Source organism: Coenobita brevimanus, chromosome 100, assembly GCF_032717465.1.
Source record: "Coenobita brevimanus isolate Jiangsu-jjx chromosome 100, ASM3271746v2, whole genome shotgun sequence".
Classification (NCBI taxonomy): domain Eukaryota; kingdom Metazoa; phylum Arthropoda; class Malacostraca; order Decapoda; family Coenobitidae; genus Coenobita; species Coenobita brevimanus.
The window spans coordinates 51,966,173-51,981,723 of NC_137053.1; positions in this window are offsets into that span (position 1 = coordinate 51,966,173).

Here is a 15,551-nt window from a genome sequence, read left to right on the forward strand (position 1 = left end):
GGTCAGGTGGGACCAGGCATTATCCCTGCCTGGTGTTGAGTAGAGGAAGCTCTCCCACATAGGCCTACCAAAAATCACCCGTGAAACTTGAAAAATGTACAAATGACGGACCTCGCAATTGTATAAAGTATGGATACATCGTCGGGTGTCACCATGACAAAACGTGGTGACGTATCCATACGTTGTTGGGAAGCAGCGAGTTAAGCACCACCAATTGGTAATAAAATACAATCGGAATTCAAAACTTGCGAAGAACAGAGCAGCACATGTGTGTTTACGATTCACCAATAAATTTTAGCTTTTTAGGGCCTCTTAACCCTAGTTCAGTAGCGTTGTCCGGGATTCCTAATTTAGGACTACTTTGCGTTGTGGAGGAGACGCTCCAAGGCCTACGGCGCTCAGCTGCCATGACATTTCAGTGTGTACTCTGTCCTGTGTGTGTGAGGTGTGTTCGTGTTGCTCCCGTTTTTTTCTCATCTGTTGTAGCCAATTGTCCGGTATTCCATACAACGTTTTTAAAATAGGACCTTGTGAGTATGCCTATGAAACGTATCATGTAATGTGTCGAATTTGTCTAGGAAGGCTGGAGCATATCAGGGGACGTCTGGACTTCATGTGTGGCACAAGTCATCACCATCAGGCAACACTGTGGCTGGCAGTGGTGAAAAGATTACAAGGATGTAGCATTGTTTGTCATTTTTACACATGTTTTGTTTTATTTTTTTTTATAATGTTGTTTTAGTTAAATACATTTAGTTCATAGTTCCTAGAGTTAAGATTAGCATCTAATATAAGTGAAAATTTTTAAAAATAAACTGTACCATTCCTATATGTATATTTCTACCCCCAAAGTTTGTCTGGGATTCCGGACATCGCTAGTAGGCACTTGATGCTGACAGCTCTACTATTCCAGGGTTAAACTATATTTAGGTAAATATAACAACTGAGATAAAACATACCTCAACAGGCTCAATTGAAGAAATATGTGAAAGAAGAGGAGTAATTATCACGAGTGTGTGTGGGAGGCGACTGACACTGAAGGCCCGGGCGGTAATGCATAAGAACAAATAAGTACAGAAAATGGTAAGTGCAGAAGCATATAGAAAATTGAAATTAGTAAAGGCGATACTTTTGTATTTTTTCATAATCATTTCAATATTAGCCACATTCCTATTAAGAGAATTGCAAATATAATTAGAGAAATTCCTACTTTTCCCCTGGGCTCGCGCCAACCAAAGTTAAGAATCTCTGCCATATAATATATGGTGTGTGGTGAGGTTGAGGTGTTGTGTTATAACACCTCACCTCACCACACCACATCACACCTGGTTGCTCGTTAGAATGCATCCCTTCCCCCCCTTCTGTCTCTCCGGGACAGGGTAGGATAAAGAAGCCATTCCTTGACCTCTTAGATGAAGCGAAAGCCAGGAGACGAGCTCGAATTCACAAGACCCGCCATTACTGATTTTTCATGTGATGACTCTGACTTGCAGCGTGGCAGAACAAAGTTTATCATCCGTGGAGCCCAGGGGAGAGCAATGACAATACATGGCTACGCGACATGGCCTCAGGTCATCTCACTTCCATAGACCTCTTTCTCTCAAAATTTTTTCAGTATTTGAGATGAAAAAAAAAATCCGCCACAGTAAGTCATGTAAACACTACTTGTCAGGAAGCCATAGTCATAGGAAACTTCGGAAAAACTGATGTTATATATATATATATATATATATATATATATATATATATATATATATATATATATATATATATATATATATACTGTACAGTACACTGTACCTATATAGACAGATAGATATAGAAATGTGTATTTATTTATTTATACTTATATTCATATATGAAATATACTGTACAGTAATCCAAGGTGTGCGTGTGGGGGAGGGGGGCGCAAAGCACTTGCTTCAAAGCGAAGCCCATTTTTGCCCCAACTCAGCAAACGTGAAACAAAAAAAAAAAAAAAAATGGTGCAGTACGTCCACACGACTTACAAGAGTATTTCAGCAGCAGCTTCTTTACCACGAAAAATTCCTTAGTTAATCTAATTCTCTTTTCTTCTCCATGTGGAGAGCTGAATGACTGTAGTGTGTAGGAAGAAGAAAATGTAAGATGACCATTGAGGTAGGAGAGGATAGTGAGGGAAAAAGAGAAGAGCGAAGAACAAAAGAGAGGCTGAAGGAGGATCGGCTGGCTTCCATCTCATTCCGCTCCAGACATCAAAGACGTTCAACAAAACAGTCTGCAAACAATCAAGAAAACGCCTATTTAATCTTCATCCAATCACGTTACGTTCAGCGCACCAAAAAGCCTACAAAAAAAAAAAAGTGATGATTATATAGATATGCAGCTGACACGTGTGTGCTAATAACAACACAAGCTTTCAGTGTTCAAAACGTGTTCATTGATATCAACACGGAACACAGATTTCATCAAGGTATATATGCTTAGTCAACACACATATCTGTCGTAATTACACATTACATTAGCATATTCTTTCAGATTTCCCTTTTTAGAGCACGTAACAGGTGATGAGTAGATAAACAAAAACTTAATTTAAATATGAATCCCTAATTGGACAAACCTCTTCTCCCTTAATTGGCTCCCACTCCCCTTATCTATCTTTGTTTTTTATCCCTCAAAGTAGTGAACACATATCGCCCCCAGAAATTTACTGATTTTATTCATTTATGTTTGTTTTTTTATTTGTTGTAAAAATTTAGGTTGGACACTAATAAGCAAGAGAATTGTTAAGATCAAATATTAACGGAATAATTCACTGTTGCAATATTTACTGGTATATCCAGTGTTCAGATAGATGGAATTCTCTCTCTCTCTCTCTCTCTCTCTCTCTCTCTCTCTCTCTCTCTCTCTCTCTCTCTCTCTCCAACCAGGTGAAGTCAGTAAGGTTCTAAATCAGAGAATTGGTTGAGATATACTGGTCACATAATGCCATTCAGGGTAGAGCGACGGGTAATTCTTGAAATAACTGTCTGGAATCAACAGACTCTCTCCGGGCCCCAACGATCCTGAAGGGTCAAGAAATTACTGACCAATGAACAGTTAAAGATCTGTATATTGGCTGTCTGTTTGGATGATTCCAATAGAAGGAGTTAAAAGCATTTTCTGTCCTTATCTCAAATGTTATTACTTTCAATTTCCTCGATTTTCCATCCATATTAATATGAAACAGAAATGAGGTCATGATATATCGAAACTCAGTTCGAGTTAACAATGCGGTCAAATTATGCACTCAACTTAAGGTGCAGTCAGCTCACACAGCCACTTTTATTTCATAATTACTTTTTAGATAACGGCAAATATTTTACATTCCGTTCTTACTGTGTAATTCATAGGTACTGCTTTACTTTGCTTTTCACAAATACAGTGTTATACTGTACAACAGATATGTCTTCCTATGTATTGCGAACAGATTTCATCGTTCATATAACGGACACAGTGATAATTATTTAACATACATAATTTTGCATATGATGCTCCAACATCATTATTAAAGGAAATTTTTGTCTCTTTGTGCTAAGCTCCGACTCCTTTCCTTTCTCCAGCCGCCCATCTAAGTTTTACTGTTATTGCTGTTGGTTTTGGCCAAGTCTGTCGGCAATTCCATGGGGACGTGACCTGCTGGGCAATTTGTGCAGCCGGAGAGCTGTGGTAGTTGCTGGTGCAAAGTGACGAAACATTCTGCATGCTGTAATGTACATTATGTACTTCACTACGAAAGGTACTTTGGAAAACCGCCAGGCGCTAGCGAGAATTAAATATAAGAAGAGCATCTTGGTCATGGGGTATGAGAAGAGAGCAGTAAAGGGAAAGGTGGGACGCGAAGGGAGGGGTGGGGGGTGGCAGATGAGATGGCTGCCAGTACACAGAAGGGGAAGAGGTGGGAGAAGACGAGCTTGTGGGAAGGGACTTGATGACCGATTTAACTCTTTCTCCTCAAGAAATCCAGTTACAGCTTAATAAAATCTTTACTGTTTCAAGCCCCTTCCACGTGAGAGGTTTTTCCAAAGCTGAATGAAATAGCCTCAGAAAAAAAAAAAGTAAAAGAAAAAGTGTCATCATAGCGACGGGGTTAAGCTCTCACATTCATTAGGCCAAAGAATCAGAGAAGTTAACAGCACTGGAGGAACAGCGGTCCTTTACTGCATGCAGTGCCAATCATACAGTAATAGTAATAATTACTAAAACCCTGTAACTGTCCTGTGGACAGTAACTAGTCACCACCTACTGTATCGTACAGTGACTTTGACCCCATTAAGGAGATTTGAATCTTTTAAATAAAACAAAATGAAATCTTATGAGTTGGTCCGCCAAGTTTCATTTTCAGTTTACTTCCTCAGGTCCCATTGAAATCTCCAGTAGACATGACCACCTTATCTTGTTCGCTCATAGTACTCATATGCCTCTTCCTGCCGCTGCATATAAAGTATTTTTTTTTTTTTTTTTTTGTATCAGCAATGGACCACGCCAGGACATATAACCTCGGCCCTTCAGATTCCTTCTACAGCCACTGGTTCTCCCGGAATGTCACGAGACTCTAACGCCGGAATAATTGTAATACCAGCAAAAACAATACTGTCCATCTATAGGAGACTAATAATAATAATAATAATGATAACTAGAACTCTGTGTCCTGCGGAACATCACTAGTCTCCACCTACTATTTCTTACAATGATCTTGACCCCACTGGGAGATTTGGAATTTTTCTCTTTCAGCAATGGCCCACACGAGGACACATAACCTGGGATATTCAGATTGAAATCTCCAGTAGACACGACCAACTTATCTCATTCACAGCATAATACTTATATGACTCTTTCTGACATGCCTTTCTATGTGTAGAAGATTTGGATTGTTTTGCTAACAGCAATGGCCCATGCCAGGACACATAACCTGTGTTCATCAGATTCCTTGCAAAGTCTCTGGTTCTCTTTGAATCATTGCAAGACTCTGAGACCATGATAAATATAATACCAGCAAAAACAATGGTCTCCACCTACAGCATGTAATAGGTGAGGACTGATGAACTCCAGCAATCGGTCCGCCAGCTTTCGACTACTGTCCTCCAGACAGTCACTAGTCTCTTGCTATTGTTTCTTACAATGACCTTGAGGAGATTTAGATATTTTTTTTTATCAGCAAAGGCACATACCAGGACACATAACTTGGGCTTTTCGGATTCCTTGCTTAGTGTCTGGTTCTCCTGGAATTGTTGTGAAATTCACAGGTGAGAATAATAATAATAATCCATCCATCCATCCATCATCCAATCCTACGTTGCCCCATGAGGAGCGTAGGAGTCTGGGGCTAGGCAAGTTGGTCCTGACATTTAAGATGAAAGTGAATAATAATAATAATAATAATAATAGCGAAAACAATAGTCTCCACCTATGTAGGAGGTGGAGCCTATGAATAATAATAACTAGAACTTTGTAACTGCCCTATGGACAGTCACTAGTCTCCATCTACTGTTTCTAACAGTGACCTTGACCCCACTGGGGAGATATAGATTTTTTTTTTTTTCTATCAGCATCTGTATATGCGAGGACAAATAACCTGGGCCCCTTAGATTCCACGTGGAGTCTCCGGTTCCCCTGGAACCGTTGCGAAACTCTGAGGCCAGGATATTAATAGTAAGACCAGCGAAAACTATAGTCTGCAGCTATGTAGAAGGTGGAGACTAATAATGCCTGCAAAAACAATAGTCTCCACCTATGCAATGGGTGGAGACAAATAATTAGCTTCATATTCCTATTGTGTAGCCTCAATAACGAAGCTTCGAAGCCATACGGTAAGGTATGTATAGTATAAACAAGATCCGAAGACCCAAAGATAATTTCTTGTGTAACATCAGCAAGGGATCTAAAGACAAAGATGTTGAAGAAAGCATACTGTGTCTTCAAATGACCTTGACCCCATTGAGGAGATTTAGATTTTTTTCTGTCAGCAATGGCCCATGCAAGGACATATAACCTAGGCCATATAGATACCTTGTGCAGTCTCTGGTTCTTCTAGAATCATTGCAAAACCCTGACGTGAAAATAATAGTGCTAATTATACCAGCGAAAACAATAGTCTCCACCTATGTAGCGGGGAAAGACAAATAATAATTTCTAGAACTCTGTAAATATCCTGCGGACTGTGTCTAGCCTCCACCTACTGTTTCTTACAATGACCTTACGCCAGTGTAGAGGTTTAAGAAAGAAAAAAAAAAAAAAAAAAAAAAAAAAAAAAAAAAAAAAAAATCGAAATAAACTCTCAGGAACTGGTCCGCCAAGTTTCATTTTCTTGGTAGAGTGGTAGCCTGCAGTCCTACCGGACCCAGGTGCAAATCCCAGTTGGGGCAGGGAACAGTTTAATGATTTGAATTTAATAAATAAGACTTTACTGATCTACAAGAAGGCTCGCCGACATGTGAAAATATCCCTGCTAGTTCCAATACCAGTCCTGTATGAGACAGCTCTAGCATGTATTCAGTATGGACGGTGGGTGTTAGCGCCGAAGTGGTGACGTGTAGAGGTTTATAGTATGTAGGATGACTACTGAGCCGTGCGAGTAGGCTATGATGCCTATGCCCAGAGTAGGACACATAGAAAAAAAATTATATTGTTTACATAATACTGATATCACACTTTCTGACATGCCCTTCCACTGCATATATAGGATTTGGATTTTATTTTCTATCAGCAATGGCCCATGCCAGGACAAATAACCTGGGCCTTTCAGATTCCTCATGCAGGTCAGGTTCTCCTGGAACTGTCGCAAGACTCTGAAGCCAGAATAATAATAATATATAACACCAGCAAAAACAATAGTCTCCACTAATGTAATAGGTAGGGACTTATAACCACAACTCTGTAACCGTACTGTGGACAGTCACTAGTCTTCATCTACGATTTCTTACAATGACCTTGACCCCATTGGGGAGATATAGAATTTGGGGAAAAATCTTAGGAATCAGTCGTCAACATTCATTTTTAGACTACCTGCTAAGGTCCCATTCAGATCTCAAGTAGACATGACCATCTTACCGCATTCACTCATAATACTGATATGACTCTTTCTGCCACTGCACTTTAATGATTTGGATTTTTTTTTCTATCAGCAATGGCCCATTCCAAGACACATAACCTGGGCCCTTCAGATTCCTTCCACAGCCTCTGGTTCTCCTGAAATCATTGAAAAACCCTGATGACAGACTAGTAATAATACCATCAAAAACAATAGTATTCACCTATGTAATAGGTTGAGAAAAATAACTAGAACTCTGTAACTGTCCTATGGACGTCACTATTCTCCACCTACTGTTTCTTACAGTGATTTAGACCCCATTGCAGAGATTTGAATTTTTTTCTCTCAGCAATGGCCCATGCCAGGATGCATAACCTGGGCCCTTCATATCCTTTACACAGTCTCCAGTTCTCATGGAATCGTAGTGAGACTCTGAGACCAGAATAATAAAAATAATCCCAGTGAAAAGAATAGACCCCATCTATGTAGTGGGCAGAGACTAATAATACCAGCAAAAACAATAGTCCCCACCTATGTTGTAGGTGGAGACTAATAGTACAAAATAAACTCTTACAAATTGGTCCACCAAGATTAATCTTCAGATTGCTTGTGCAGGTTGATTAAAATCTCGAGTGACACGGGCACCTTTTCAGGTTCACTCATAATACTCATATGACTCTTTCTGCCATGCACCTTCCACTGCACATTAAGGATTTGGCTTTTTTTCTTTCAGCAATGGCCAATTCCGGGACACATAACGTGGGCCATTCTGATTCCATTCACTGTCTCCAGTTCTCCTGGAATTGTCACAAGACTCTGACGCCGAAATAATAATAATAATACCAGAAAAACAATAGTCTCCACCTATGTAGTAGCTGGAGACTAACAATAAAAAGGTAATAATAATAATAATAATAATAAATATTAATAACCAGAACTCTGTAACTGTCCTGCAGACAGTCAATAATCTCCATTTACTGTTTCTTACAATGACATTATCCTGTTTGGGGAGATTTGGATTTTATTTGAATAAATAAAATGATATAAACTCATAGGAATCAGTCCACCAAATTTCATTTTCAGATTACTTGCTCAGGTCCTGTTGAAATCTCCAGTAGACAGGACCACCTTATCTCGTTTACAACTTTTAAACTGATATGACACTTTCTGACATGTTCTTCCACTGCGCATTAAGGATTTGGATTTTTTTTCTATCAGCAATGACCCATGTCAGGACACATAAACTGGACCCTTCAGATTCCTCACGCAGGCACTGGTTCTCCTGGAATCGTTGCGAGATTCTGAGGCCAGATTAACATTAATACCAGCAAAAACAACAGTCTCCACCAATGTAATATGTGAAGACTAATAATACCAGTGAAAACAAGTCTTCACCTATGTAGTAGGCCGAGACTAATAATACCAATGAAAACAAGTCTTCATGTATGTAGTAGATGGAGACCAATAATAAAATGGAATGAACTCTTAGGAACCAGTCTGCGAAGTTTCGTCTACCTGCTGCAATTTCTTGCAATGACCTTGACCCCACTGGGGAGATTTAGATTTTTTTCTTTTTCTATCAGCAATGACCTTCAGATTCCTTTCGCAGTTTCCGGTTCACCTGGAATCGCTGGGAGACTCTGAGGCAGGGACAATAATAATACCAGCAAAAACAATAGTCTCCACCTATGTAATTAGTGGTCACTAATAATAAAATGAAATAAACTCTAACGAATATGTCCACCAAGTTTTTCTACCTTCCTCCGGACAGTCACTAGTCTCCTGCTGTTGTTTCTTACAATGACTTTGAGCCTATTGGGGAGAAATGGATTTTTTATTCTATCATCAATGGCCCATGCCAGGACACATAACCTGGGCTGTTCAGATTCCTTGTGCAGTTGCAGGTTCTCCTTGAAATTGAAAGGTTCTGAGGCCAGAATAATAACTAGAACTCTGTAACTGTCCTGTGGAGAGTTACTAGTGTCCGACTACTGTTTCTTAGTGACCTTGGCCCCAATGGGGAGATTTGGATTTTTTTCTATCAGCAGTGATCCATGCCAGAACACATAACATGGGCTCTTCAGATTCTTTGTATAGGCTCCATTTCTCCTGGAATCGTCGGAAGACTCGGAGGTCGGAATAATAAAAACTAGTTTTGCATTTTTATTGTGTAACCACAATAAGAAATCTCCACTATATGGTAAGGTATGTGTAATATTAACAAGATCTGAAGACCCTAAGGCAATTTGTTCTGTAACATTAGCAAGGGATCTGACAAAGGGGTCAAAGCACGCATGTGTCTGCTACTGTTTCTTACAATGACCTTGACCCCATTTGGAAGATTTGGATTTTTTTTTTTTTTCCTATCAGCAATGGCCCTGCCAAGATACATCACCTGAGCCTTCAGATTCTTTGCGCAGTCAGTGGTTCTCCTAGAATCGTTGCGAGACTCTGAAATGGGAATAATAATACAAGCAAAAACAATAGTCTCCACCTATGTAGTAGGTGGAGACTAATAATACCCGCAAAAACATTAGTCTCTCCCTATGTAGTAGGTGGAGACTAATAGCCAGCACTGACGGAGCTACCACTAGCAGGGGTACCAGGCATTGCCCAGATAAAATAATATGATCGTGCATACCAGCATTCTCTTGGACCCTGGAAGGTTACTCTCCCTGTGGGAGAAGACCCCCGGGATCCTATTTTATCCACTGTATGTTCCTCCTTGAGCCCATTTCTCCCGGGATACGAGTATATCACTGATGGGTCTGTTCCTACCATGGACCTAATTTCATGCTACCACCTATCCACAAACCCTTCCCAGCTACCTTGCCTACCCACAAACCCACACTCACTCACCCATCTTGCCCATCCTTTCACCAACCCACACTACCCCACCACACTCACCCATCCCTGCCCACCCACCCCAGCACCCTGATTCATCACACCCAAGCTCCCACCCACTCCACCCACCTTGCCCTTCCACACCCACCCATCCACTCAACCCCTCTCACCCCACTCTCCCTTCCTAGCCCACCAATCCGTCCACCCATCTGATCCGTTGAAGTTAGTATGTATATGTTATAGAAATGAAAATTTCTAAGACAATTGGCCACCAAGTCTTCATCTAGCCATCTCGATTGCTAGTTCCACCTGTTACACAGGTGGAGACTAGTGTTTTAGCCTGTATTATTGTTATTCCAGCCTCAGAGTCACGGGACGATTCTTGGAGAACTTGAGGCTGTGGAAGGAATCGAAAGGGCCCAGGTTATGTGTCCTGGCATGGGCCATTGCTGATGGAAAAAAAATCCCAAATCTTTACTTGCAGTGGCAGAGTCATATGAGTATTATGCGTGAACGAGATAACATGGTCATGTCACGTGGAGATATCAGTGGGACGTGAGCAAGTAATCTGAAAATGAAACTTGGTGGACTGATTCCTAAGAGTTTATTTCGTTTTATTAAAAAAAAAAAAATCAAATCTTCCTAATGGGGAGACTAGTGACTGTCCACAGGACAGTTACAGAGTTCTAGTTTCTGATTAATTTCATCTTGACCATAAAGGACGCCACTTTAGCAATGGTAATGCACACAGTTACATCTGTCTGAGCTGTTAAAAGAATTCTCCATCCATCCCCCTGGGCTTCCATAAAGGACAGACAGAAAGACTGAGAAACATTCTCTGTTATGTATATTCCCGTAAGCATTATATGATTCATTTCTTAAACTGAACTATGTCCTTTGAGGCGAATCCCCAGATTTACACATAAGTTTCTTCTCGTCCTGCCTGCACCGCTTGCCCGGCCCGCAACTCTCCGACACTTCGAAAAGCGACATTTGTCACACCGAAAAATGTGTAGTTGCAAATTGGACAAACAGAGGGACACCAAGAAAATCCACCTTTTACTAACCTTAGCAACGCCTCATTAAATTTTAGCAACTGTAATGTACACAAAATTTCCCGTAAAAAGCTACACCTGCTAGAGTTGTTTAGAGAGTTTTCTATGTATCCCTCTCGATTTCTGTAGAGTGCAAACAGACAGATAGACAGACAAACATAGTCTTGTTTTATGAAGACATGTAATCAATAGGAACCAGGAAATTATAAGTCCCGGAAAAAAGCAAAGTCACAGCCTCAATAATGACAAGTATTCACCCCTGCAGCCAAAAGACATCATTCATGCATCATTATTATTATTCACCAGATTATTTTATTCAGCTTGAAGATCTCGTGTAGTGAAAGGGTTAATGAAGACTGTCCGGCCTGTCCACATTGAAAAGTCTACCCAAAGCTGAATACATTAAGGAGACATTAAGAATGATACAGACCTGACATCCTTGAGCTGAAAGGGTTAAGTAGAATGTTGGTTTTTGCCAAGATGACTCCTGGATCGCCAATGAGTTTTTCAACACAGGAGTTTTTATAATCAATTCCTTCATATTTTCAGGCGTTTTATTAAATTTAGGAGATATTTCCGACCTGCGAGAGTTTAATATTGCTTTCATCAACTCCTTCTGTACAAGACGTCTTACCAAATTGTAGTATAACTATCTGCAGGCAGCAGGAATAAGCTCAGAAAGTCGTCACTGGATTCAAGGCGTAAACACTTGTCACCTATTATGTGACTTTATGACTCCTTATCCCGTCACAGGTGGTATTGACATTTTTTTTTTCTTTTTTTGCGAATATCTTCCCGTACTTTTAACCCATTCACCACAACGACGTCAGCTTCATAATATTCGTGCGACCTCTAGATGATTGTATTCAGCTTAGGAACTTCGTAAATGGACGAGTTAGATGCGGACTCCATAAACTATTTACAGCAATGGCTCTCCTAAGATGAAAGTCCAGCAGTCAAAGTACCCAAGCCTTTCCCTGAAGTAAAGAATTTTCCCTCTGTTACACGAGCACATTCATCCATATACAGTACATATATAAGAGAAAGTTTATCTGTTGCCTCTCTATCTCTGTATGTATGTATGTCCTCTATGGAAGTCAAGGGGATTCATATAAAACACTTCAAACAGCTCTAATAGGTGAATTTTACGGCGAAATAGATGTGTTCATTGCAGTTGCTAAAGTTTTGCGAAACACTTTTAAGATTGCAAAAAGGTGTACTTTCTTAGTGTCCCTCTCTTGATCCAAACTGGAACTACACATTAACAGTACATCTAACGACACTTTTAGGAGCGAAGCAGGCCAGGCGAGCGGCTCAGGCAAGGTGAACAGAAACTCGCATGTTAATTTGAGGGTTGGGCTGAGAGAATAATAATTAACATAATGGATGAATCATACAACTGGATGTAATGATGGTTATTCAGAGTGATGGTTCATATGACAAAACTGGAAATGAATTTCATGGTATATATTACAGTTTTTTGGTAAGTGGTGACAATCATCATCCACTCACTTCATGTAGTGCTGCCAACTTCAATCTTCACCATTATCATTCTTTTTCTGTGTCTGCCATTCTCTCTTCCTATTTTTCCCATTTTTCCTGTCGGTGGTAACCTCTAATGAATGAGGGTGAGATTTGGAAGCTTCCGGTGTTGCTGTTTGCTGATGATACACTATTGTTGAGTGAAGATGAATGGGAGTTGCAAGGTTTGGTGAATGAATTTGGGACAGTGTGTAGGAGGAGGAATCTGAAAGTTAATGTAAACAAAAGTAAAGTTATGATGTTTGAGAGAAATAAAGTCACAGAGTGTGCAGTGAGGTTGGATGGTGAGGATATGGAGAATGTGAATGCATTCAAGTACTTGGGTAGTGTGAGGAGTAAGGATGGAACTTTGGGAGATGAAGTGCGTGAAAGGGTACAGCAGGGAAGGAAGGTTGTTGGTACACTGAAAGCAGTGATGAGAAATAGGGAGGTGAGTATGGAAGTTAAGAAGTCACTGCATGATAGTATTGTGATCCCTACCCTGACGTATGGAAGCGAGGCGTGGACCTTGCAAGAGGGGAACAAGTCAAGAGTGAGAGCAGTGGAAATGAGTTACTTCAGAGGAGCATGTGGAGTGACGTGGAGGGACAGGTTGACGAATGAAGAAGTGAAGGAACGTTGTGGGGTGGATGTGGATGTGGTTGAGAAGATTAGGAGAAATACACTGAGGTGGTTTGGACATGTGGAGAGAATGGAGAATGAAAGGCTGACTAAGAGGGTGTATGTAGGTGAGATGGAGGGAGGGAGAAGGAGGGGTAGACCGAGGATGAGGTGGAGGGTTGGAGTTGAGAGGTATATGAGAGAGGAGGGGGGTGAGTTGGGGGGAGGGTAGTCAAATGGTGGGTGACAGAGCGACTTGGAGGCGTTTTGTCTGCGGCCACCCTTTGCGGGATTAGGGCGTCGGGCTATAGATAGATAGATAGATAGAGGTAATCATATAACCAATCCATACATGTTACTTGCGTGTCAGCATATGGCTTGGCAAAGGGTTAGTGCCCCTTCCCATAAAACAAGTAACTCAAAGACAAACGACCACCCCTTACGGCATAATGATGTCCGGCTATAGATTGATAATACACCTCCAAAAATTTTGTGAAACTGCTAAAACTGCAGAGAGGTGGATTTTCTTCGTGTCCATCTGTTGGTATAATGTAGAACTACACATTTTTCAGTGCGCCTAATGACCAAGCGCTGGAGCGGAGCAGGTCGTGAGAACGGCGCAGGTAGGGCGAGCAGAAACTCGTGCGTAGACATGAGGATTCGGCTCAGAGAAAACAGCTCAGATGTGCTGATGAATCATGTGATCCTTATGAATATACATATATATATATATATGTATATATATAGAAAGAGTTTTGCTTTGTCAGTCTATAGAGAACCCACAAACAGAGAGTCTGTGGGTCCTCTGTGGATGTCAGAGTCGAGGCATATCTCTCTAAACAGATCTATCAGGTGTAACTTTTTGCGCCACTTTTAAATGTGTACATTACAGTTGCTAAAGTGGTGCCCTTGATGGCAACGTGAGAAATCATGATAGCCAATTTCCGTTGAGTTTTTCACTTCTACAACCATACCATTATCGGCATTAACTACAACAGGTTGGATGGGTGAAAGGATTGTTTGGATAGGTGGGCGGGGTTGAGTGGATGGGTGGGTGTGGAGGGGCTAGGTGGGTGGGAAGGTGGGAAGGTGGATGTGGTGGTCAGGGTTGGGTGGATGTGGTGGGGGAGTGGGTGGGAAGGTAGGTCGGTGAATAAGTAAGATAGGTGGGTGGGTTGGTGAGCAGGGTTGGTGGAAAAGGTTGGTGGGTGGTGGGTAGTGGGAAAATAGGTCCTAGGTAAGAATAGGTCTACTGGGAGTATATCCGTGGGGAAATGGACCCAAGGAATAACATTTGTTGAGTGGATAAAATGGGTCCCTGTGAGACTTCTCCCACAGGGGCAGTGGCCACACACGGTCCAAAGCAATTTCAGTATGCACTATCATAGGATTTCACCCAGGCAATGCCGGGTACCCCTGCTTGTCGTTCATATCCTGCACAAGCCACTAGAAATGACTGAAACGTGAAACAATGTTAATCCTTGGTAAAAACGCAATAGTCCACACACCTAAATAATACATGGCGCCTGATTTGCTATACGAAGCAATCATAGTATGTTCAAAGGTACTCAATATACAGTAATGACATGTTACCTTCGTGCATGAACCGAAAATGCCATTGCTGTGGTAGAAACAAAGTGTGTCATAGTATATCATGTCGAAAATGAATGCTCTGTCCATATCAGTCGAAAAGAGGAACGTAGCTGTATAGAGCATTCCCCATGAATCAACATTCAAATTAATTCATTGGAATGGACTGCACATAATTATAAGAAATAAGATGCATTTTGCTGCTATAAACAGTTGCTTCGAGCCATTAGCAAGCACAAGTGTGGCACTGGGAGTAGACAAGACAAATGTTCGCAATTTCAACTTTGGTTCCTGAATTTCTGAAATAACACCCAGGCAGCTGCTCCACTCCACCGAGACCAGAAGCTCACAGCCACTGAGAGCAAAGTTCCTCTTTACTTAAAATGTTGGAATCCTTCATCACCACAGCTGAGTTTACGAGTCAGTCAACTCAGGGGCAGTGTGTAATTTATTCCAATTTATGAAGGTACTATGGGAAAAACATCTATAATCTCTTTATCCAGACTTTGTACGGGTAATGCCACTTCTAACGTTGCTTACGACAGCTCGCTTTTTTAATTTTCATTTTTTGAGGAAGTATGTCATCAAAGCTGGTGCAGGTTTAAGTTTGTTTTGAGTGTGTTTGCCACATTGGAATTCACTAAAATATTTGAGGAAAAATTAAATATAGTTAGGCTGTGGCAGAGAAGGAGAGGTCTATTCAGTTTTAGATACAGCACATGTTAACTGTACCTGCATTATATATACACGAGTATATACACATAGAGAGAGAGAGAGAGAGAGAGAGAGAGAGAGAGAGAGAAATGTGTGTGTGTGTGTGTATATATATATATATATATATATATATATATATATATATATATATAAAATAT